The following is a 23,581-nucleotide window of genomic DNA, read 5'->3' as shown; positions in this document are numbered from 1 at the left end:
CTAATGTGTAATAGGAAGAGTAGAGCTTATGTTTAAAAATAGACATTAGGCAATCCAGTGTGATTAATGTTCATAAGGTCAAACATAGCAACACCAAAATAATTTCTCTATGTGCTCTATGGGATCATGTGATAAATGTTTAATAGGTATTTACCGTAATATCTATAAAATTCAGAAGGGCTATTTTTGTGAAAACTCTGCATTTAATAGATTTTGTATTGGATTCGGCCTGGTGTATTAATCTAATTTTTTGTGCAGCAATATAAATATGGAGTGAGTGGACAATCCTTTTCATAGAATGAGGAAAGAGAGTGAGACAGTGATCTTTGTCTCTTAGAGTTTTGGGATCTCCAAGAAGGGCTTCAATAAATCACCTCTTCATCTAGCACCATTTTGGGCATAAACCAGGCTCCAATGCAAAAACACCTGATAGGATTGAAAAGGCCTGGATTATCTATCATCCCAGCTCTGCCACTTACTGTGTGTCTTGGGCAAGATAACCTCTCTGCGACTCTACAATAGCTTTCAAGACCCTACCCGACCTGCTTACCTCTCATACTATTTTGCTATTTTCACCACATTCCAGTCATTCTTCGTTCTTTTGAACCTCCAGCATGCTAGGCCTGCTCCTGCATCTAGGTCTTCGCACTTGCTGTTTTCTCTCCCTGGAACTCTTCTTCCCCAAATCCACTCTTCAGGTTTCAGAGTAAATGTTACCAGCCCAAAGTCTGTGATCCTGACTCTTAAAAGGCCAAATTAAAAATGTCAGAGTTTGTAGTAAGGAAAGGGTCATTGATTGAGAAGGCACCAACGGAGAAGATGGGAGACCTAGTAGTTCCTCAAATCCATCTTAAGAAAGTATAGAGTTCAGGCTTCTTTTGTGTCAAAGGAGGGGAAAATGGGAAGGGCTATTTTTGTAAAAACTCAAGTTCCAAGCAGCATTCCTCTAATGATGATCGTGTCTAAAGCAGGAGCTGTTAGCCTTAAGGCCATAGAAACAAGGCAGGCTGGATCAAGGAGTCAGAGCAACATCAGATTCTTAAAGAGGCTTTCCTCAACCCACCAGCCTAAGGGGCTCTTTTCACATCTATCACTATTACATTTCTCCCTATTTCACATTGCTCTTCATAGCACCTACCAGTATCAGCGTCTCTTTATTTATTGTTTATTGTCACCACTAGAGAGGAAGTTTCATGAGAGCAGGGGCCTTGCTTATCTTTCCTGCTGCATCTCCAGCAGCTAAGAACACAGTGTCTGGCACATAGTAGGTGCTTAAGAGATGGTTGTTGAATAAATTAGTGGTTGAGTCTCACCACAAAACATTTCACCCCAGGATCTCAGGTTTCCTCCTCTCAGATCTGTACATATCCTCTCACTCATAACAAATCATCTTGTTCGTAGATGCCAAAACAAAGGCAAGGAGAGCCGAAACCGGTTTGGCTCAATGGATAGAGCGTCAGCCTGCGGACTGAAAGGTCCCAGGTTCGATTCCGGTCAAGGGCATGTACCTTGGTTGTGGGCATGTCCCCAGTGGGGGGTGTGCAGGAGGCAGCTGATCGATGTTTCTCTCTCATCGATGTTTCTAACTCTCCCTCTCCCTTCCTCTCTGTAAAAAATCAATAAAAAATATATTAAAAAACAAAAAACAAAACAAAGGCAAGGAGAATGACAACTGAGAATTGGTCTTTGAATTGGCAAAAAGCAAGTCAGTATAGAGAGATTAATGATATAGAAATGCAAACACCTTTTAGAATATTAATAGTTTCTTAGCGGTGAACCGGAACTAGGTGTTACTGGCGATGGGACCTTGGTTCAGCAACCTTGGCACTTGATTTCTGCCTAAGAAAGAAGCCCTAGCAGGTTTGGCTCAGTGGAGAGAGGGTCAGCCTACAGACTGAAGGGTCCTGGGTTCGATTCTGGCCAAGGGCACGTACCTTGGTTACAGCTCCCAGCTCTGGTCGGGGTGCATGTGGGAGACAACCAGTCGATGTGCCTGTCTCACATCGCTGTTTCTCTCTCTCTCTCTGTCTTTCCCTTTCCCTTACACTTTCTCTAAAAATCAATGGAAAAATATCTGCAGGTGAAGATTAAAAAAAAAAAAAAAGAAAGAAAGAATTCAGAGCCAATACCCAGATACAAGCAACAGTTTATTTAGAAGGTCACAGTGGTAGAAGAAGTGAGCCAGCTGGGCTATGCATGGACTCAGGAAACAAGCTATAGAGTCAAAAGAAGGGCCCTTGGAGCTTATGAGAAAGAAAGCAAAGAGATATGTCTAAAGGAAAAGGAAGGGAGAGAGAGAGAGAGAGAGAGAGAGAGAGAGAGAGAGAGAGAGAGAGAATGAATGCATGCTGGGGTCCTCTGTCCTGAGGGTTTTATCCCCTTTGTGAAGAGATCTTTTAGGGGATGTCCCAGGGCAGCGGTCGCCAACCTTTCAGACCTCACGGACAACCAGTAGTCCAAGGACCACCGGTTGCCGACTGCTGTCCCAGGGGACTATCTCAGTGGAATATTCATCAGCTTTCCAGGTGTGTTCTTTCAGGGTCATGGTCTGTACTGATGGTTCATGTGCCAAAGCAGGTGGTCATTAGTCCTGAGGTCAGCCATGGCATCACTTGTCTGGCCTTGATGTTTTTCTGGGCCTGGAAGCTGAAAGACAACTGAAGCCTAGATGTCACCTTTTGTCTCTGTGGGCAACAAACTTGAGGCTTTGGTCAGAATCTCATTGTCTTGAGGGCTTAATGCTTAAGGGAGTGGTCATGCAAGGGCTTATGGAAGTCATATAAGGTTAGTCTCCAGTCCTCTTGTTCCTCTTCTAAGGGGCTCTATCTCATGACTAGTGGCATGCCAAGGAGGAAAGGTCAGGGAGGGTCTGAACTTTGAAAGATTAGAGGGTCTAAACCATGACCAGTGATATGCTAGGGGAGGAAAGGTCACCCTGGGGGCAAGGTACCACTTTACAATTGTCCATGGCTTTCTGCCCTGGTGCCATTCTGCACCTGGCCTGTCCTTTCTATTCTGCCTAACTGCCTACTACCATTTAACCTATTAGCATCTGTTTTTGATTGGATTCCCTTTCAAAGAAATCCCTTTAAGTACAGGATCTAAGATACTCTCCTGGAAGAAAAAGGCATCAGAAAGGGGATAGTAGGTGCTTAGAAGGGTTGTGAGGGGAAACCAAAGGCAAACTGGCATGCTCCGTCTGTCCTGCTCAGAGGGGTGAGCCAAGGGTGTTATCCAGGAAACTGCAAAGAACAACTTTCTCCAAACCTTCAGCCTCAGATCACTAATAACTCTAGGAGGGAGTGATATTCTTATTTTGCTAACTCGAAGTTAGCAATGTTGATATATGAACTGAAGTTGTGTGATAACCAAGTGTGTAGCTAAATTGGCTGATAAAACTAGAACTCCTACATCATTCACATACTTGACCCTTTGGAAGAAAATCCTAGTGGAGGCCCTAGGTACCAACCTCATTTTGCAGAAAGATTCAGGGTTATGCAACCTCTATGGCTGCAGGACCCAAGGCAAAGAGAGACTGCCGGCACCAGAAGATTAGAGCCTTCTCATCTGAACAACTTACAGGAATCAACGGCCTACTTTATCTTAGGGGGAAATAACAAGAAATGACAACCATTTCTTAGTTTTCTTTCTGTTTTTCTGTGCTCCAGTTCCTACTTGCTACTCAACCTGCCAAAGTTTTCACTTGTCAATCCCTTAAATTCCCTTGGATTGAGTTTGCATAGTTTCAAAGTTTAGGATCATGAATTCAGAAACCCAACACTGCCACTTAACAGTTTTCCATTTGCCAGTAAAGCCTTATATAAGTGATTTTCTCTAGGTGAGGGGTGCTGGTGCTGCCTTGCATTCCAGACTCTTGTCAGTCAGGGTTCTGAATTGCAATAGAAGCTAACTATGACTGATTTAAGCAGAAAATTACTTCATTCAAAGGGTACTGGTAGCTCATAAAATCATTGAAGTGTGGAAAAGTAGCCTCTGGTAGCCAGGAACAACCCTTAAAACCATGCCTCAAAACTGGTCTGGTGAACTATGTAACCCAATTATGGAAAGACAGCTTAAAAATGAGCAAATGGTCTGAATAGATAGTTCTCCAAAGAAGATATACAAATGTTCAATGAGCACATGAAAAGATACTCAACATTGTTAGCCATCAGGAAAATGCAAATCAAAACCACAAGATACCACGTCACACCTACTAAGGTGACTATAATAAAAAAAGGCAATTAATTATATGTGCTGGAGAGGATGTGGAAAAATAAGAATACACTGCTGGTGAGAATGTAAAATTGTGCAACTGCATTGGAAACAATCTGATAGTACCTCAAACAGTTAAACAGAGTTACCATGTGATAGAGCAATTCCACTCCTAAGTATATACCCATGAAAATGAACACATATGTCCACATAAGACTTTGTACACAAGTGTTCATAGGAGCATTATGCATAATAGCCAAAAAGTGTAAACAATAGAAATGTCCACCAACTAATGAATGGGTAAAGAAAACATGGTATATTCATGCAATGGAATATTATTCGGCCATAAAAAGGAATGAAGTATGCTTCATGCTACAACATGGATGAACCTTGAAAACAGTATGCTAAGTGGAAGAAGACAGACACAAAGGAGCACGTCTTATATATTTCCATTTGTATGAAATGTCCAGAATAGGCTGATCTGTAGAGACAGAAAGTAGGTTAATGGTTGCCTAGAGCTGAGAAGGAGATGGGGGAAGATTGGAGGATGATGCTTAAAGGGTGTGGGGTTTATTTTGGGGATGATAAAAATGTTCTAAAACCTATTGTGGGGATGGTTGGACAGCTCTGTGAATAGACTAAAAGCCAATAAATTGTACACTTTACATGGGTGAATTGTATGGCATGTGAGTTATATTTCAATAAAGCTGTTTTTGAAAAAATAATCCTCTGGTGAGGAAATGGTTACCATTACTGTTGAGCACTAGATGTCACAATTAGTACTGTTACCACTTCCATACCAGCAGCTCACTATTGCAACATCCACTACGGCCAGAGAGAATGAGGAGCTCCACCATCTGTGTCTTTCCTGAGTAGCCCTCAGGTCAGTCTAGAATGGGTGTGAAGGTCATCACTGGGACAGTATCTGGCTTTGTCAGCTCTGCCTCCTGCAGGACCCACCAGCTGGGGAATTCACAAAACAGGAAGAGAGGTCAGATGCTGGACTATCAAAAAGGATGTCAAATGTCTACTAGAACAGCATGGAGCACTGGACTAGACTTCCCTCAGGTTTCATTACCTGCTCCTCAGAATATTTAACACATGATGCAGTAGGTTTTGCTTCTTCTGTCGACATACACTTTATTTAAACAATGGAACAAATCAACTAGTTAATATCCCCATAAGGAACTTAATTGAAAATACAACACAGAGCAATGACCAAACACAATCATGTGAGGTTGAAGTAGCTTTTTGCATTAAGTATCAGCTGAATGTCACTATCATTGTTTATTCTAGCTTGACTTATATAAAAAAGGAACAAGTCTTTAATTTAGGTCTCAATGTGACTTGTCACACACCTTGGCATCTCTGCTGTGGAGTTTCAAAGCTTTATTGAAATCTCTTCATTATCTGTTTGCTGTTATCAGAAAGATAAGTGCCTTCTAGTCCTTGTAGTCTGTATACCTAGGTCAGTCCTTGTTTGAGAATTTTCTGCAACTCAAAAGGTGGGTGACTGTGACCCTGGTCAAGGGAGAAATGAGACTCCAACAGTGTCAGATTCCCTCTTCTGGTAACTCGGAAATGGAGACACCAATTCTATTTAGCTAATTTTAGAAAAGAAGGGTTTGGGGACAGGTCTGAATGTTTTGGACATCTATCCAACTTCATTTTGATCTTTGTAATATCTTGGAAGGAATATTGGTTTTTATCTTTTTTGAAAATTATTAAGTAGTTAATTTTTCTATTAGTCAAAAAATGTTTAAATTTACATCTGTAAACTGTCCAACAAGAACATTAGCTAAAATTGCTGGGCATAATTTGGTCTCTGAGATAGTATCCAGGGGAAAAAAGGTAATAAAAGCTATCTGTCAAGGTAGGGAGCCCAGAGGATAGAAGTGAGTGGGAGAATACTTGATTCTGAGAGAAAGGATAGGATTCTGAATGCAGAATCACCCAAGTGAGTTTCTAAAACCTTAAAAAAGGTCACCCAAGAGCACCTACAAGGAATACCTCTGGCTCACACCTTATTGTCTACCCACATGTAAGAGAGTGAAAGTTGTTTGATCCTGTCACCCAGGAAGGGCTCCATCCTTCATCAGAGCGGCCATGCCAACAGCAAGAGGTGAGGTTGTATAGCTTTCCCGTCCATTTCTCTTTGTTTTCTGGAATATAGAGATTGGAAGAGGGAGAGGCAATATAACACCTTTTCAGAAAGTCAGAAGGCTCTGCTTTTGGTTTTGGCTTATCTTTCCATCTCCTTGGGAAATAATTGTCTGTTACAAAGAAAAACTAATACCTGCAAGACAATTCTGCAGACTCTGAACATGCTATTTGGCAGCAGCCATTAATAGTCAATGATATTTCCCGGCCAGCGTGGCTCAGTGATAGAGCATTGACCTATGAACCAGGAGGTCATGGTTTGATTCCTGGTCAGGACATATGCCCAGTTGCGCGATCCCCGCTGTGGGGTGTGCAGGAGGCAGCCGATCAATGATTCTCTCTCATCATTGATGTTTCTATCGCTCTCTCCTCTCTGAAATCAATAAAAAATATTATATATATTTTTTCCTAAAAAAAAAAATAGTCACGATATTGAAACCCCCAAGCTCCATTAGTCCTTCATCACCACAACACACTACTAGCAAAAATTTTAAAACCTGCTTTAGAGCTGAAGAAACTAAACCTTCCCACCCACATGCTTCCTTCCCCATTGCAAATATTTTAAACCCTATTGAACATAGAATTATAGACCTGAAGAGAGGCTTGTAATGACTTAACAACAACTTTAGCGTATACCATCCAATGCTGGTAGCAAAAAATTCTTGATTAATCTCAGTTTCATCTCAAGGATCAGAGTCTCAGACTTTCTTTGAATCTCTCCTAGAGTTAAAACCTTAGCACTCACAGTTCTTCAGAATATACTGGTGAGAACCAGTTGATCTCTTTGACCCTCAGCCTCTGAAAAATGTAGATGTGTGTGTGTGTGTGTGTGTGTGTGTGTGTGTGTGTGTGTGTGGAATGATATTAGTGGTCAAGGACATCACGTGTTCCTGGAACAGAGCAAGCAGTTCCCTGTCCCTCCCTCTATTATAATCTGTCAGGACCGAAGACTTGAGCAGTTTCATGGGTTCATACTGCTATTTCTAGCAATGCTATTCCTTAGTGACCACTACTCACTCTACACCCTTAGTTGGGGGTATATCCAAGGCGCACAAATAATTCTACTTGACTTGTGTTTTAATTTTGAGTTAAAACCAGGAGTGATCTTCAACCTGGACTGCATCTTATCTCACTAGTGTATTTTCTCTAATTACTTTGGTTGGGTTGTCAGAAAATATCAAAGCTTTATTGTTGGTATTTGAAGACATTTCAGAGTCACATTAAAATATACTAGTCTTGGTTTCTATTCTGTTCTTCACTGACTTTACTAAACATTCCATTCTCTTTCCCCCCTCCCTCCCTCCCTTCTATCCTCTCCCTCTCTTCATCCCTTTCTCTAAAATTTGAAGAATTCATTCTTGTTCTCAGGTAATTTCTTCCCCACCCCTACTCCATCCTCCTCCTTCCTTTTTTTCTATTCTATCTTGTTTCAGTGATGAAATCCCAGCTTCAGCTTCTTTAATCCCACTGAAACATTCGCTACTGTTTTCTGCATTAACGTTGTATCTACTCCCTCTGACTTTTCAGTTGTTTCACCTCTTTCAATTGCTGATAATCTTCATGTGTTTAGTAACTTTTTCTTATTGTTTGATAATTAAAAATTAAGATCTGTATCTAGTGGTTCCCCAAAGTTGTTATACCTTAAACTCACCAGAAAGGTTTACCCAAAACACAGACTACTATGTCTTACCACTGGGGATTCTGATTTGGAAGTTCTGGGGCAAGGCCCAGGAGTTTTAGTGTAAAAAATAAATTTCAAATACTCTGACACTTCCAGTTTGTATAGAATGGTGTTTGGGAACCTCTAATCTGTGTTGCTTAGTATTTTTAGCTAGTACAAGCTTTCATTGGTTGCAGTTGTATATTTCTTCTGTTTAATTTTTCTTGTTAGAGTTATCTCTAGACATCGAGGTTGGTGCAACAGTGATAGGACAAGGAGCCAATTCCTTTCCCAATTCACAAACAGCAAATAGGAGCCAACATCTGTGAGCATTTCCTTGTGAGTATAGAGGTTGATTATAAGGGTTTTTTTAAATAGTATACCATATACATTAAATGCATGTATTAAAACATTTTGATTGGCACACTTTAGTTAGGTTATTTTGACTCTTTACTGTTCAATAAGCTAACAATTAAGGCTATTAATTTGCCTCTGGGTATAGTTTTAGGTACACCTTATAAGTGTTGCTGTAATAATGTTATCATTGTAGTTATTTTCTATATAATCTATGAGTAGTTCTAATTAGGAGGCCCCCAAAGGTGTTCAAGTTGTTGAAGATTTTCATTTTATTTGATTTTGTTTATCCTTAAAAATTTATAATACTGTAGACAGATAATAAAATAATGCTGCGTAAAAATACACACACACACACACACACACACCCTAGTTTTAAGCCCCACTGCAAGAATTGTCAGCTTTGAACCAGAATAGGGCCAAGGATGATGTACCAGCTGCCACTGAGATCTATAGTGAGAGCAGCTCTCTCAGCATACCTTTATGAATAGCTTTTCTCTGAATACAGGTTTCACTATGACCAAAGAAGTGGCATTCTGACACTAAAAAGTTTCATTTTACATTTCTGTTTTGTTTAGCGACTGTGTATATTTTGTCTTTGGAACACATAGGACACACTCATAGATGTTGACTGACTGAGAGAATCAGTAACGACTGAGTGATGCAGGAAAGAGTAATTAGAAAACTCATCAATTTTGCTTAGTTACACTTTCCAGAGGTAATCATTATAAAGAGGTGTCTTCTGTCTTAATTAAGTGTAGCCTATTAGTAAATCAACATGTATTTACGATCCTTCAATTTGGATTTCACAAGGTTAATTCAACATTGGAAAGGAAAAAGAAGAGAACAAATATATGGAATATTTGCCAAGTATTGGACAAGGCATTTTATACATATAACTAGAGGCCCGGTGCACGAAATTCGTGCACGGGGGGGCGGGGGGTGTCCCTCAGCCCAGCCTGCATCCTCTCCAATCTGGGACCCCTTGAGGGATGTCCAACTACCCGTTTAGGCCCGATCCTGGTAGGCCTAAATGGGCAGTTGGACATCCCTCTCACAATCCAGGACTGCTGGCTCCCAATTGCTCACCTGCTTGCCTTCCTGATTGCCCCTAACCGCTTCTGCCTGCCAGCCTGATCACCCCCTAACCACTCCCCTGCCAGCCTGTTTGCCCCTAACTGCCCTCTCCTGCAGGCCTGGTCACCCCTAACTGCCCTCCCCTGCAGGCCTGGGTCCCCCCAAACTGTCCTTCCCTGCAGGCCTGGGTCCCCCCCAACTGCCCTTCCCTGCAGGCCCAGTCGTCCCCAACTTCCCTCCTCTGCTGGCCTCGTCACCCCTAACTGCCCTCCCCTGCAGGCTTGATAGCCCACAACTGCCCTCCCTTGCAGGCATGGTCCCTCCCAACTGCCCTCCCCTGCTGGCCATCTTGTGGCGGCCATCTTGTGTCCACATGGGGGCAGCCATCTTGTGTGTTGGAGTGATGGTCAATTTGCATATTACTCTTTTATTAGATAGGATTTCAAAACAGCTGCCTTCTTTTTTTTTTTTTTAAATATATTTTATTGATATTTTACAGAGAGGAAAGGAGAGGGATAGAAAGCCAGAAACATCGATGAGAGAGAAACATCGATCAGCTGCCTCCTGCACACCTCCCACTGGGGATGTGCCCGCAACCAAGGCACATGCCCTTGACCGGAATCGAACCCGGGACCCTTCAGTCCGCAGGCCGACGCTCTATCCACTGAGCCAAACCGGTTTCGGCAAAAACAGCTGCCTTCTGAAGTACTGTAGATGTTAGTCTACCAGTTAACTGATGATGACCAAGCTCAGGAAAGGAAGGGGAAGTAATTTACAAAAGCTTACACAGCTAGTAAGCAGTGAAGACATGATTTAAACCCAGGTCTCTCGAAGGTGGAAAATACTGTTTCCACCATTACCCCATGAGTCTCCACCCCATAGACTCAGCACTAAGATAATGAGACATGGTTACGGTCTCAAAAAACCTATTGCCAGGGATATAAAGTACTGCATAGAAATATCAATAATAATAAAAGTGTATTATGCTAATTAGATCAGACGACCTTCCGGACGAAGCCACCATGGCGGCGGCCAAGGTATAGGCGGCCGCGGCGGCAGTGGCGGGGGCCAAGCCCCTTGCACAAATTTCGTGCATCGGGCCTCTAGTAGTCTATAATATTGTAATAACTATGTCTGGTACTATACTTATCGGAGGGTAGGGAGCAGGGGGCCACCACTGCCTAAGTTATATAAATGTCTAGCCACTATGCTATACACTTGAAATTAATATAATATTGAATATCAACTGTAATTGAAAAATAAAATAATTTATCAACAAAAAGACCTTACTGTCAAGTAGAAGACACATGGTAAATATTAATTGTAATGATGCTAATGTAAATAAACACTGTGGTAGAATTATCGGAGAAGTACTCTGTGAGCAGAAAATTCCAGTAAATCTCAAGTATTGCATGCCATATAAGAGTGAGCTCTCTAACAGCCAGCTCAGTCACACTTTAAAAGCAACTCTTAAAACAGGGCTCACATGGTGCCCAGTGTTGATAAGAGTGTGGTGAGAATGGAAGGCTCTTGTACAGGCTACTGACAGGAATGTGAATTAATAAACCTTTCTGGAGGGAAAGTTGGCAATCTGTATAAAGTCCTGAAAAGTAACTTTGTTTTTGACCCTCAAATTCTACTTCCTAAAGTGTTATTTGAAAAAAGCAAATGTATAGAAAGATGTATCTATAAAGATGTTGGTTATAGCATTTTTTATAATAGCAAAAACCTGGAAACAATCTAAATATTTGACAACAGCATAGTGGGTGAAGTGTTATGTCCTATGACACAATGCTATGTTAAGGTCCCCTTTCAGGGTGTCCTGAAGGTCAAAACTATTTTCGTTGTAATACTAAGACATTTGCATTTTTCATTTTTATTCTCTCATGAGAGCACAGAGTATTAAAAGTTCATTGATTTTTAAATTTTATTTTAAATTCCACATTGCAACTAATCTTTAAAACACTACCTCTTGTCAAGTTTTGGTGTGGTATAAAGAAAAATATCCACAATAATCTGAAAATTGCTCTTCCTTTCCCAACTACATATCTGTGTGAGGCTAGATTTTCTTCACATACTTTTACTAACAGGACATATCAACATTTTGAATGTAGAAAATGGATATGAGAATTCATCTGTCTTTAGTTAAGCCAGACATTAAAAGTATTTGCAAAAATTGAAAAAAATGTCACTTTTCTCACTAAATGTTTTTTGTTGTTTATTTTGGAAAATAGAATTAGTTTTTATAAAATGTGTTATTAATGTTGACATGTAATGAGTTACTTTATTTTTAAATGGATTATTTGAATTTTTAAAAGTTTGTTTTAATTGCTACTATTATAAATAGTAATAAATATAACTCACATTTAAAAAGGCTTTTTTGAGGTCCTCAATAATTTTAAAGAGCACAAAGTGGTTCTGAGACCCCAAAATTTGAGAATAATAATTAATAAAGCACATTACAAAGCATATAATTTGTGTAAAAAAAAAGGAAAGAAAGAGCACATCTCAGGATAACATGGCAATGAAGGAACTACCCAGTATTTAAAAAGTACTCATCTTTGAGTGTTGGAATTGCTGGTTAGTTTACTTTTCTTTTTTCATGCTTTTCTGTTTTCCTATATATTCTACAATGGAATTTGTATTTGGCAATTAGAAAAATCTTGAATTTTCACCTGAATTTGACTGCAGAATGGGGAGAAAAGTATTTGCCTATATTATGTTTTAAAAAATATTTCACTAGATCACACATATATTTTTTTTGCTGGATTTTTGTGTGGGTGAAGAATAAAAGGATATTATGAGATATTTATCTTAATTTTGAGAACTGCTATAAGAGATCTAAGTGCTTTAAAATGTGTAAAAATGATTTGGGGGGATCATAGTTTTATATGAATCCTATTTATTCCAACACAGTCTTCCATAAAAATGAATTAAATCTTTTGCTGGCTTCCAATTTTGAGATTTTTCAGCCAGAAACAAAAAGGCTAGAGCAAGCTACTGGCAACTTATTTCCCAGTGTATCAACAGGAATTTTATTTGATCTCTTATTTATTATTCCCTGTGGAATTTGAGAGACTTCCTTTTAGGATGTTGGTTTACTGTCTGCATTATGTTGTAGGTAAAAAGTTTCTGTTCTTTTCTAGCTGTGGTGTTCCAGCCGTGGGCAAACTACGGCCCGCGGGCCAGATCCGGCCCGTTCAGCTGTTCTATCCGGCCCGCGGAGCCAAAAGAGCAGAGGGTTCTCTTGCTCTCCCCTCCGCTCCTTTACTTTGAATTTATATTAGTTCACACAAACACTCCATCCATGCTTTTGTTCCGGCCCTCCGGTCCAGTTTAAGAACTCATTGTGGCCCTCGAGTCAAAAAGTTTGCCCACCCCTGTTAGACCGTCCGCTAGGTCTTGTGGATGTTTCTCATAACGCTGGGTCTAGCTTGGCTGCTGCTGCTATGCCTTCAGCTCTGTAGAAACCAGGTACTTCTGCCACCCACCCAACATGACAACATTGGACTGAAGTGTAATAAGCACTAAAAGTGGTAGAGCGAGTCTAAGAATGTAAAATACCTGGACAATTGCTTAGAAGGTTGAAGGGGAGAGAGGCAAAGTTTAGTTATCGATACTGATTTTATTCCCAGATTTTGCAAATTGTGTTCTTGAGAGATGAATTTTTCAGATTGCAGTTCTTTTAAGCCCACAATGGAGAAGGAAATAAGTGTATTAATTTTAAAAAAGGTTCCCACCCCAACCTTTATAGATCATTGGTTTGAGAATGAAAAAAAAAAAGGAGATTGGGCAATTTTCTAAACACTTTACGTATGCACAAAAGATCATACTTTCTAATAATGCAGAAACCACGAAGTTAGTGGTGGTAATGAGTTATCTTCCAGAGCTGATCTAGCACAAAATGTCTAAGGATTTGTCAGTAACAGTGACAGCGTGATGAATTTTCCTTGATGGATTATTGGCAGCACTAGTTTGAGGACTAGATCAAAAGTCAACGGAGCCCAGCCGGCATGGCTTAGTGATTCATGAACATCAACCTATGAACCAGGAGGTTCCGGTTCGATTTCGGTCAGGGCACATGACCAGGTTGGCATGCAGGAAGCAGCCAATCAATGATTCTCTCTCGTCTATCTCTCTCTCCTCCTTTCTCTTCCTCTCTGAAATCAATTAAAGTCCATTTTTTAAAAAGTCAGTGGAGTGCTCGAGTACTTGAAAATTAAAGAGAAGATATGTGGTGGTTGCTCAATCAAAATTTTCTGGTCTAACTCCTCTCCCCCTCCCATCTTGTACTCTATATTCAGCAAAGAAGATCCTCAAGGACATTCTCTCCATAGTTGGAGGGCGCCCTTATTGTGCTCCTAGTGGTCTCTCTGTGAGGTTGATCCATAGAGGCCCAGGAGAGCTAACCCACTGACCCCCAAACCTCTCTGCTGGTGCGGGCAGAGGGTCCTCTCTCCGGAAGCCCCAGGGTTGGAAGGTTTTATACTCATCCATGCTTATCTCTGCAGCATGTGCTGGAGTGAGGTCTGGGTACTGTAATTGTTTCTTTCAAAAAATGATAAAAAAAAATGGCATATACCATACTAGGTATATGGAAAAAACCTTCATTCAATCTAGTAGAGGAGCTGGGTTTTATTTTTAAATGTATTATTGTTATTTTCCAGGCCACAATTTAAGGACTTTTTCTCTGTTGCAAACTTAAGAAAAAATGCTGAAGGGTCAGTCACTAAGGAAATGAGGAAACCGGATCAGATTTCTTCTATTTTTTGGACCAATTAGCCCTTGTCCTTAGTGCTTTTATGAAATTTGCATAGTTGTAGTAAGAAAAAAAAAAGTGGAACAGCAGGGGAGAAATCTCTCCTGACTCACTGATATATTTTTAAAAGTCCCAGCCTGACACATTCTATTCAAATGAAGTGCTCTGTTTCCTAGTAACCACAACTCAACCTTCTCAGGAACTTGACAGCAGTGTCTGGTGGGGTACAGTTTCTGTTCTTCGCTAATACTCCATATCTCTTGAAGAATTCCAGTGCTCAAGAGCTAAGCTTCTGTTTAACTCCTCAGCTGGGAATTTCAGAACACAAATGTTCTTATCTTCCATGGTTTTTCACTTATATCTTCAACCAGGGTTAATATTGCCCATGGCTGATGGTTTATTTTTCCCTGCACTCTTGGGTCTAACTATATTAGTGGCCCTCAACTAGTATAATTCTGAAGACATTTTTGGTTGTCAAAATGGGGGCAGGGTACTATTAGCATCTAGTGACTAGAAGCCAGAGATCTTACTGAATATCTTCAGCCCTCAGGATAGCCCTCCATAACAAAGAATTTATGTAGCCGAAAATGTCAATAGTGCCACTGTTGGGGAACTCCCAAGACCACACATAGTTGACTTGCCCATGTTTTGGTTTGAAATAGTCACTAAGCTATGAACCAGCCCTGTCATACCATAGTTAATTTATTTTGGTTCTCTGGATTTGGCACGCTTTTGCCCTCAGTTTTCTGTAATAGTGGAGAATTTAATAATTTCAAAGTTCTGATGGATTCTGTAACACTATTACCCACAACTAGGTAGACATGTCCTACTTTGAAGTAAATGGACAAATTTATGCAGGTGGCCCTCATGTAATATTTTGGTTGGGGAGGGATAGATAGGAAAGAAGGAAGATACTCACTATTTTGAAACATTGTACCTCCATTATAACTTTTTAATTGATTGATTTGAGAGAGAGAGAGAGAGAGAGAGAGAGAGAGAGAGAGAGAGAAACATTGATTGTTATTCCACTTATTTATACATTCATTGGTCACTTATATGTGCCCTGACCGGGGATTGAACCCACAACCTTAGCGTATCAGGATGATGCTCTAACCAACTGAACTACCTGACCATGGCCTTGAAACCTTATACTTTCAAATGGAACACTTTTTTTGTCTAGTCCTGGTTGTAAGGTCAAGCACATGTCTTAGGCACTCAATAACTCATGTTACCTCAGTTGTTAATAACAAGTATACAACCCAGCCAATGTGGCTCAGTGGTTGAGCATTGACCTATGGATCAGGAGGTCACGGTTGGATTCCCAGTCAGGGCACATTCCTGGGTTGTGGTCTCAATCCTTAGTGGGGGGCATGCAGGAGGCAGCCGATCAGTGATTCTCTCTCATCATTGATGTTTCTGTCTCTCTCTCTCCCTTCCTCTCTGAAATCAATATATATATATATATATATATATATATATATATATATATACACACATGTAAACAAGTATACATGTAAACCATCATTAACTCATTATCAGGACTATCTAAAGCCCTGAGAAAGATAGGATGATGGGTAATTTCCAATCTGCTTGGAGGTTAGAGTAGTATTTTGGAACCATCTGTATTATACAAACATATATGCCACTGGGTCTTTTGATTTTAAAGATTACAGACTTTTGTGAAGGTGCCCCAAAGCACACTGAGATATACCATATAATTTCACACTTCCCACCTTTTGCACGTATTGTTCCTTTTGACTGGATTGTCCCCAAATACCTGGTCTTCCTGGAAAACTCATATTTATCTTGCAAAACCTTACATCAGCCTTTTATACTCTGTCATTATATTCCAGACCCCTCCTCTCACATGTGTTCGCACAGCCTGCCCCAATCCACTCAAAGTTTAAAAATTTCCTTCTCTGTAAATCTGCATATGAGGCTGGGAAATGTAAGCCCAGAAAGGAGAGAAATAAGCTTGGTGATAGCTAGTCATCTCTAACAGAGAGCAAAGAAACAACTCTCTGTATACCAGATAGAAAACGGAATCTATTGGAAGAATTTTAAAGAGCTCACAGAATGAATGGCAGACTGGGGAACTGAACAGGAACCAGGGGAGTGCTTTGGGTCCCAGGGAACAGGAAGGACTGATCCGGCCTGAGTGCCATGGATTTTCAGCCTTCCTGTCATTTCTGCTTAAGATTCAAATTCCTGATTGGTGTAGGGCTGTGGAGTAGATGGGTCCCAATCAGCTGAGTCTGAGTAGCTGCCCATTTCTGAACTTCTAGAAGATGGCAGGGCTGACCGTCCAATGGCTCTTTATCTCATTTAGAGTAAAAACCCAAACCCTCCCTATGGCCCATCAGTCCAGGTGAACTGGGTCCCAACTACCCTTCCCATCTTCTCTCTCTTTCCCTTACTCTATTCTAGCACTGTCTCATCTTTGCTGTTTGTGTTTGCCAAGGCAGTCTCATCTCAGTGATTTTAATACTGTTGTTCACTCTGCTCTTTCTCTAAATATTTGCATGCTCACTCCCTCACTCCTTTCAGATCTCTGCTCAAAATCTCTTTGAGAGATCTTCCTTGACCACCCTATATAATATAGCACCCAAACTCATAACCATCACCCTCTATTTCACTTACTCTGTTTTTTCTTCATAGTACTTACCACCACCTAACATTTGTTCATTTGCTTTTTTTTTTTTTTTTTCTGTCTTCCCTCTACTAGAATTTAAGCAACATGGGAGACTGTTTTATTTCCATGCTGAAAACCAGACACTGGGTGAATGACAGAGCAAGCACTAGAATCTAGGTCTTCTTCCTCCTGTTAGCAGATGGCAGCAGAAGCAACCTTAGACCTAGCATTGCCCTAGGCTAAAGTAACCTGAGGCATTTAAGAATATCACCTTTTTTTTTTTCTTTTTTGCACAATCTGACTCACGTAGTCAACCCTTATTCTTTGCAGCTTATAGACGTTTTTGCCATGGATATAATATTATCACTGACCATGGGTATTGCTTTAAAATTGGTCTCTGTTGCTTATGAAGCATCATGTCAACCACTGTGGTTCTGGAGTTCTGAAAGCTTGTGCAAACAAAGGTATGCACTTGTCTGAGTGCTTGTGAAGGAGACTCATGTGATCAGGGCATTGCTGAGTTCTGACAGGTGAATTCCTCTTGGTCTGATGGGTCCACATATCACTTTATGGTGGATACTAGCAAGCATGTAGGTTAGCTATCATATCTGCTCTTGCTGTCAGGTGTTGTCCTTTAGGCTCTACCAACTGCAGTATATGTGATCATTTATTTATTTTGTAAAATGGCAAGTAGAATTGCCACACAGCACCCTCTTTTTCCTCCCTAAGTTCTGAAGCAATTGATAGATAAATCAAAGGAATGGCACATACAGATCAAAACGTCAACTTTATTACTGATAAAGCTAATAATATCAGAAAATGTGGCTTAGGTACAAAACAACAAAGTGCTTTCTAATACCAAATTTCAGAAATAGCCAGATTTTTTTTTAATCCTCACTGGAGGATATGTTTTTAATTGATTTTAAAGAGAGGAAGAGAGAGAGATGAAAGAGAAACATCAGTTCGGTTGCCTCCTGTCCAGTGTGTGCCCTAACAGGGAATCGAACCTGCCACCTTTTGATGTACTGGATGACGCTCCAACCAACTGGCCAGAGCAGAAATAGCCAAATTTATATCCCAAGTCATAGGCTCTGAAGACCTCTTCATATGAGGACCTGCCTTATATACTTTATAGCACCAGGAACAGAGTAAAATGGGGAAGAGTGATAGAGGGAAGCTAGGCCAGGAAGGAGTGTTATAACAGATGTTCTTCCACATGGAAAGAAACAACGGAATGAGAAATTAGTGTCTCAAGTAATAATTTAAAATAAATTGCTATCACGTATTTTAAGATTTTATAGATAAAAAGAACTCCTTTTAAAAAGCTAAAAAGATATGTATCTTTATATTGCACCCTTGTATAAAAGAAGCAGGAAAATGTTCACATACAACTGAGTGTTCTCAAGCTAGTCTGGGAGAACTTTGGTTGTGTCTAGCGATGCTCTTGTACAGATGAGGGCTTAGGCAAGGACCTGATTTGCTTTACTGTGGAGCTGCCTCTAGTGGCAACATGCAAACACATCCTAGATTTCCAGTGAATAAAATAAGAAAAAAGTAATATATAGTTCTACCACAAATCTGTAGCTCAGATCAAAATGGTTAATTTGAAATTAATTCTAAGATCTTTTAACAAATTTATACCACATGCCTAGCATACTGCCTAGTACATAATTGGAGTTTATTAAATACTTGTTCAGTGAATCAATCTTGACTTTAACTTCAATTTGAAATCAGTTGAAAACCAATGATGACTGAAAAAGTCTTGCAATTTTGAACTTCTTCTGAAACAAAAATTCCATGCCTGTGAGCACTAATGAATGGAAACCAGAAATGTACAGAAAGAGTAACATAAGCTCTTAACTACTTTCCACTAAACCTAATTGACAGGAATAGCCAAAACTCCCCATTTTCTCTGTAAAATAGACTGATGCCCAAAGCAAACTAACCACTCCTGATGAAGGTTGCTGTCTAATAATACCCATTATTTTGAGTTTCATGTTTACTAAGGGCCAGTTGTGATTATTTTCATACCATTTTATACTAGTTGTGCTAGTTATTATTACATGGTTTATTTAAATATTACTGAAGCTGATGAAATATGTGTACAAAAGTACGAGTTATTCCTCTGAAAATGAAGGTGAATGTATTGGAAAGACTTCATAAGAGGAGAGCCCTTAAAAGAACTGCTAAACCACATGATCCCTGCTCACAGGTAGTTTATGGCCTTGTAGTGTAGCTATGATATATGTAAAAAAAACTCTCATGTAGGGTGTAAATGCCTTAGGAAGAGATTACATTGGGATTCCAGAAACTCAGGGGAAGACAATTACTTTTGGCTTACAGCATCAGTGATGGCTACATGGAGAAGCTGATATGTGAGCTAGTCTCTGAAGAGTGTAAAGTTAGGATATATAGAGGTGATTCATTCCAAGTGAAGAGAAGGATGTAAGCAAAGGCACGAGGGAGAAGGCCAATGTTTGGTTGGAGCACATGGTTTATGATCATGGGTATTGCACTTTAAAATTGGTCTGTTTACGAAGGGAAGAATGGAAAGTAAAACTAGAAAGATAACTAGGTTCCAAATAGTAGCGAGCCCTAACTTCCAGGCTTGTAAAATGTCTGGTCATTGTGAAAATAAGACACTTATTCTTCTCATCCACAATGAATTTCTGCGGTCTTTAGTATATCTACAAAACAAGCACTTTATATTAGAGCATGATAATGCTGTGTCATAATTTTTTCATTCATAGTTACATGGATATTTTTTCTTAATTCCCTAATGGTTTATAAGCACTGTTTAATCTAAGCTACTTTGCATTACTTTTGTTCAGCAATGCATGTAATTAGTTTTCTGCTAAAGACATAAGGATTCAATTAATTCTTGGTGAAATATTAATTAGTGATTATGCTTTTAAGAATTCTTGCTTCTTTTTTTAAGGCCCTTATAAAATAGTAACAATTTGTATTATAAGATCACAAGTTTGCTTGGTGTTTTATGCATTAAAAACATTTTTTCAAAGTTTGCAATATAAGCAGGATCATAAATGACTTTATTGCTGTGTTTTAACAATCTATAATAATAAAAGTATAATATGCTAATTAGACCAGACGTCCTTCCAGATGTTCTTCCTTCCAGACAAAGCTGCATTGGGTGGGGGCTGTGGCAGAGGCCGCAGCTGCGGCAGTGGCGGGCAGGGGCCGGGACCAAGGCCCTTGTACGAATTTCATGCATTGGACCTCTAATAGATACATAACGCACTTTAACAGATTTAGTTGGGAAAAATTCTACCCATGACCTTGTTTTGTTTGTTACACTTCTGGCTAGTGTACTGAGATTGTTGGAGAGTAGAATAAAGCAACATGCAAATCTAAGCTATTGTTCATAATTATATTCCTATAAGGAACTTTAATGTCACTTTAGCTGTTAGCCATAGGTAGGTATAACTAGTTCCTAGAATATGTATCTTGAGCCTAATAGAAACAAAATGTAATAGTTTAAAATTTTATCTTTCAGAAGAAAATTGAGGACCTTTTTACTTCTTTAGAAGTGCAGTGTGTTTTTTTGTTTGTTTTTTAAGTAAAAAAATGAGAGTACCAATTAAAAAAAAAGATGTGGTGAAATAAGGGAAACTATCATTTTGGTAGCTCCTCTTTGATGGCTAGTCATTTTCACTTTAAAAATTTAAATTTGGAGATATATATTCTCTTTTTCTGTGATGGGTTTTCATTTTATGGCCCTGACTCAGAATTCCCATGATATATTTACTGGACAGCAAATTTTAGAGTTAAAACAGAAATGTATTACATAAGGTAGGGTGGAGGTGGGTACTTGGAAATAAAGTGAGCTAGGAATCAGAGAACTAAGGATTTTGAACTTTGTTTTCTCCCACAGGTAGAAGGAATTTGCTGAGATTTTTGAGCAGGGATATGATGAAAATTTTCAGTAAAGCTAGTGGAAGATGGGCAAGATGAGTTAAGGGTGGGGGCAGATAAGAGGTACATATAATATCAGCTGAACAGTTAGGAATGTAATGTAAAAATCTAGAGGTGATGTGGTTAAAAAAACAACAACACTAGGTCAGGGTGGCTTAGTAACAGAGAGGGCACAGATGCAAGAGCCATTATGAAGGTCCAGGTGACTAGAGAGGAAGCCTGAATGAAAGGTCAAGGTGGGGAGGGTAATTCTGATAAGGGAGGTGATGAATTTAACTTTATTTTTGTAAATGTTTTTTTAATTTAATAAATATTTATTGTTCAGATTATTACAATTGTTCCTCTTTTTTCCCCCATAGCTTCCCTCCACCCGGTTCCCACCCCACCCTCTGTCCTTTACCCCCCCCCCCCCACTGTCCTCATCCATAGGTGTACCATTTTTGTCCAGTCTCTTCCCGCACCCCACACACATCTTTCCCCCTGAGAATTGTCAGTCCACTCCCTTTCTATGCCCCTGATTCTATTATATTCACCAGATTATTCTGTTCATCAGATTTTTTATTCACTTGATTTTTAGATTCACTTGTTGATAGATATGTATTTGTTGTTCATAATTTTTATCTTTACCTTTTTCTTCTTCTTTCTCTTCTTAAAGAATACCTTTCAGCATTTCATATAATACTGGTTTGGTGGTGATGAACTCCTTTAACTTTTTCTTATCTGTGAAGCTCTTTATCTGCCCTTCAATTCTGAATGATAGCTTTGCTGGGTAGAGTACTCTTGGTTGTAGGTTTTTGCTATTCATCACTTTGAATATTTCTTGCCACTCCTGTCTGGCCTGCATAGTTTCTGTTGAGATATCAGCTGACAGTCATATGGGTACTCCCTTGTAGGTAACTGTTTTTGTCTTGCCGCTTTTAATATTCTCTGTCTTTTGCTCTTGGCATTTTAATTATGATGTGTCTTGGTGTGGTCCTCTTTGGATTCCTTTTGTTTAGGGTTCTCTGCGCTTCCTGGACTTGTAAGTCTATTTCTTTCACCAGGTGGGGGAAGTTTTCGGTAATTATTTCTTCCAATAGGTTTTCAGTATCTTGCTCTCTCTCTTCTTCTGGCAACCCCCATAGTTCTGATGTTGGTACGCTTGAAGTTGTCCCAGAGGCTCCTTACACTATCTTCATATTTTTGGATTCTTTTTTCTTTTTGCTCTTCCGGTTGAGTGTTTTTTGCTTCTTTGTATTTCAAATCTTTGACTTGATTCTTGCGGTCCTCTAGTCTGCTGTTATATCTCTGTATAATATTTTTTATTTCAGTCAGTGTATGTTTAATTTCTAGTTGGTCCTTTTTCATATCCTCGAGGGTCTCACTAAATTTATCGGCCTTTTCTAGAAAATTCTTGAAAAACCTTATAACCGTGGTTTTGAATTCTGTATCAAGTCATATGCTTTCCTCCATTTCTTTCATTTGTGATCTGTTTCTTTGTCTCTGCATTTTAGTTGCTTCCCTGAGTTGAGAGTGGCTTTGTGTGCTAGGTGTCCTATAGGGCCCAGTGGCTCAGCCTCCACAGTTACCTGAGGTGTTCACAGTCTTGTTGTAGTTAAGCCTTGATTGTTGTTGGTATCACTGGGAGGAATTGACCTCCAGGCCAACTGGCTGTGAGGATCAGCTGTGTCTACACTGAGAGAACTTCTGTGCTGGAGACACCCTTATGGGAGAAGACTTGCAAAAGCCTCTGTGCTCTGCTTGAATGGGGCAGAGTCTCAGGGTGGAGAAGATAGCATTGGTTTTCCTTCAGCCCTGCCTAATAGGCTCCTGTGTCTCAGTGTCCTGTGGTAATCGCTGCAAGCACCTTTGAGAGAAAGCCGCCCTCAAGTCCGCCCTCTGCCAGACAGTCCAGTTTCTCCCCGAATGAGTCTGGGTCCCCAGAGTCTTGCCCGGAACTGGAGTTCAGTGCAGTCAGGAGCTTTTGTCTCCCTCCTGCTTGAGAAAGCCAGCCACGTACTCAGTTGCCCGCCCTCTTGCGTGCGCCTCGGTACCTCTGCCTTCCGCAGTTCCTCTGAGTCTCAGTGTGCTTTTCTCTTTCCTGTCAGTCCAGTTTCACCCTGTATGAGTCTGGGTCCCCAGAGTCTCACCCAGAACTGGAGTTCAGCGTGGTCGGGAGCTTTTGTCTCCCTCCTGCTTGAGAAAGCCAGCCAGCGCATTCAGTTGCCAGTCCTCTCCTCGTGCGCATCTCAGTACCTCAGCCTCCTGCAGCTCCTCTGAGTCTCAGTGTGCTTTTCTCTTTCCTTCTAGTTGTAGAATTTCCACTCATCCAGCCTTCCTGTGGTTCTGGATGATGTCTGTTTTGTCTTTTAGTTGTAGTTTTGAAATTGTTGTGCAAGGCAGCAGTTTAGGTGTTTACCAATGCTGCCATCTTGGTTTCTCTCTAACTTTAGTTTTTTTAAATATATATATTTTTTATTGATTTCAGAGAGGAAGGAAGAGGGAGAGAGAGAGATAGAAACATCAATGATGAGAGAATCATTGATTGGCTGCCTCCTGCAGACACCTACTAGGGATTGAGCCCACAATCCAGGCATGTGCCTTGACCTGGAATCGAACCATGATCTCCTGGTTCATAGGTTGATGCTCAACCACTGAGCCACATCAGTCAAGCTAGCTTTTTTTTTTTTTTTTTTTTTAGTTTGAGGATATTGATTCATTTCAGTCTAGGATGTGTTATTATATTTGACAATTTTTAAACTTTATTTTGTATACTTTCTATTTTTGATATGGGTGGTAAATTTATCTCTATATT

General features: G+C 40.0%; 1 protein-coding gene across 2 annotated transcripts in view; it reads left to right on the top strand.

Moving 5' to 3' along the window:
- Positions 1-23,581, top strand: part of CMYA5 (cardiomyopathy associated 5) — a 97,720-nt gene that overhangs the window by 10,973 nt on the left and 63,166 nt on the right. The window lies entirely within an intron of this gene.

Source organism: Plecotus auritus (assembly GCF_963455305.1).
Source record: "Plecotus auritus genome assembly, chromosome: 7".
Lineage (NCBI taxonomy): Eukaryota > Metazoa > Chordata > Mammalia > Chiroptera > Vespertilionidae > Plecotus > Plecotus auritus.
Note: the sequence above shows the minus strand (reverse complement) of the source record. Positions and strands in the feature narration are given on the sequence as shown.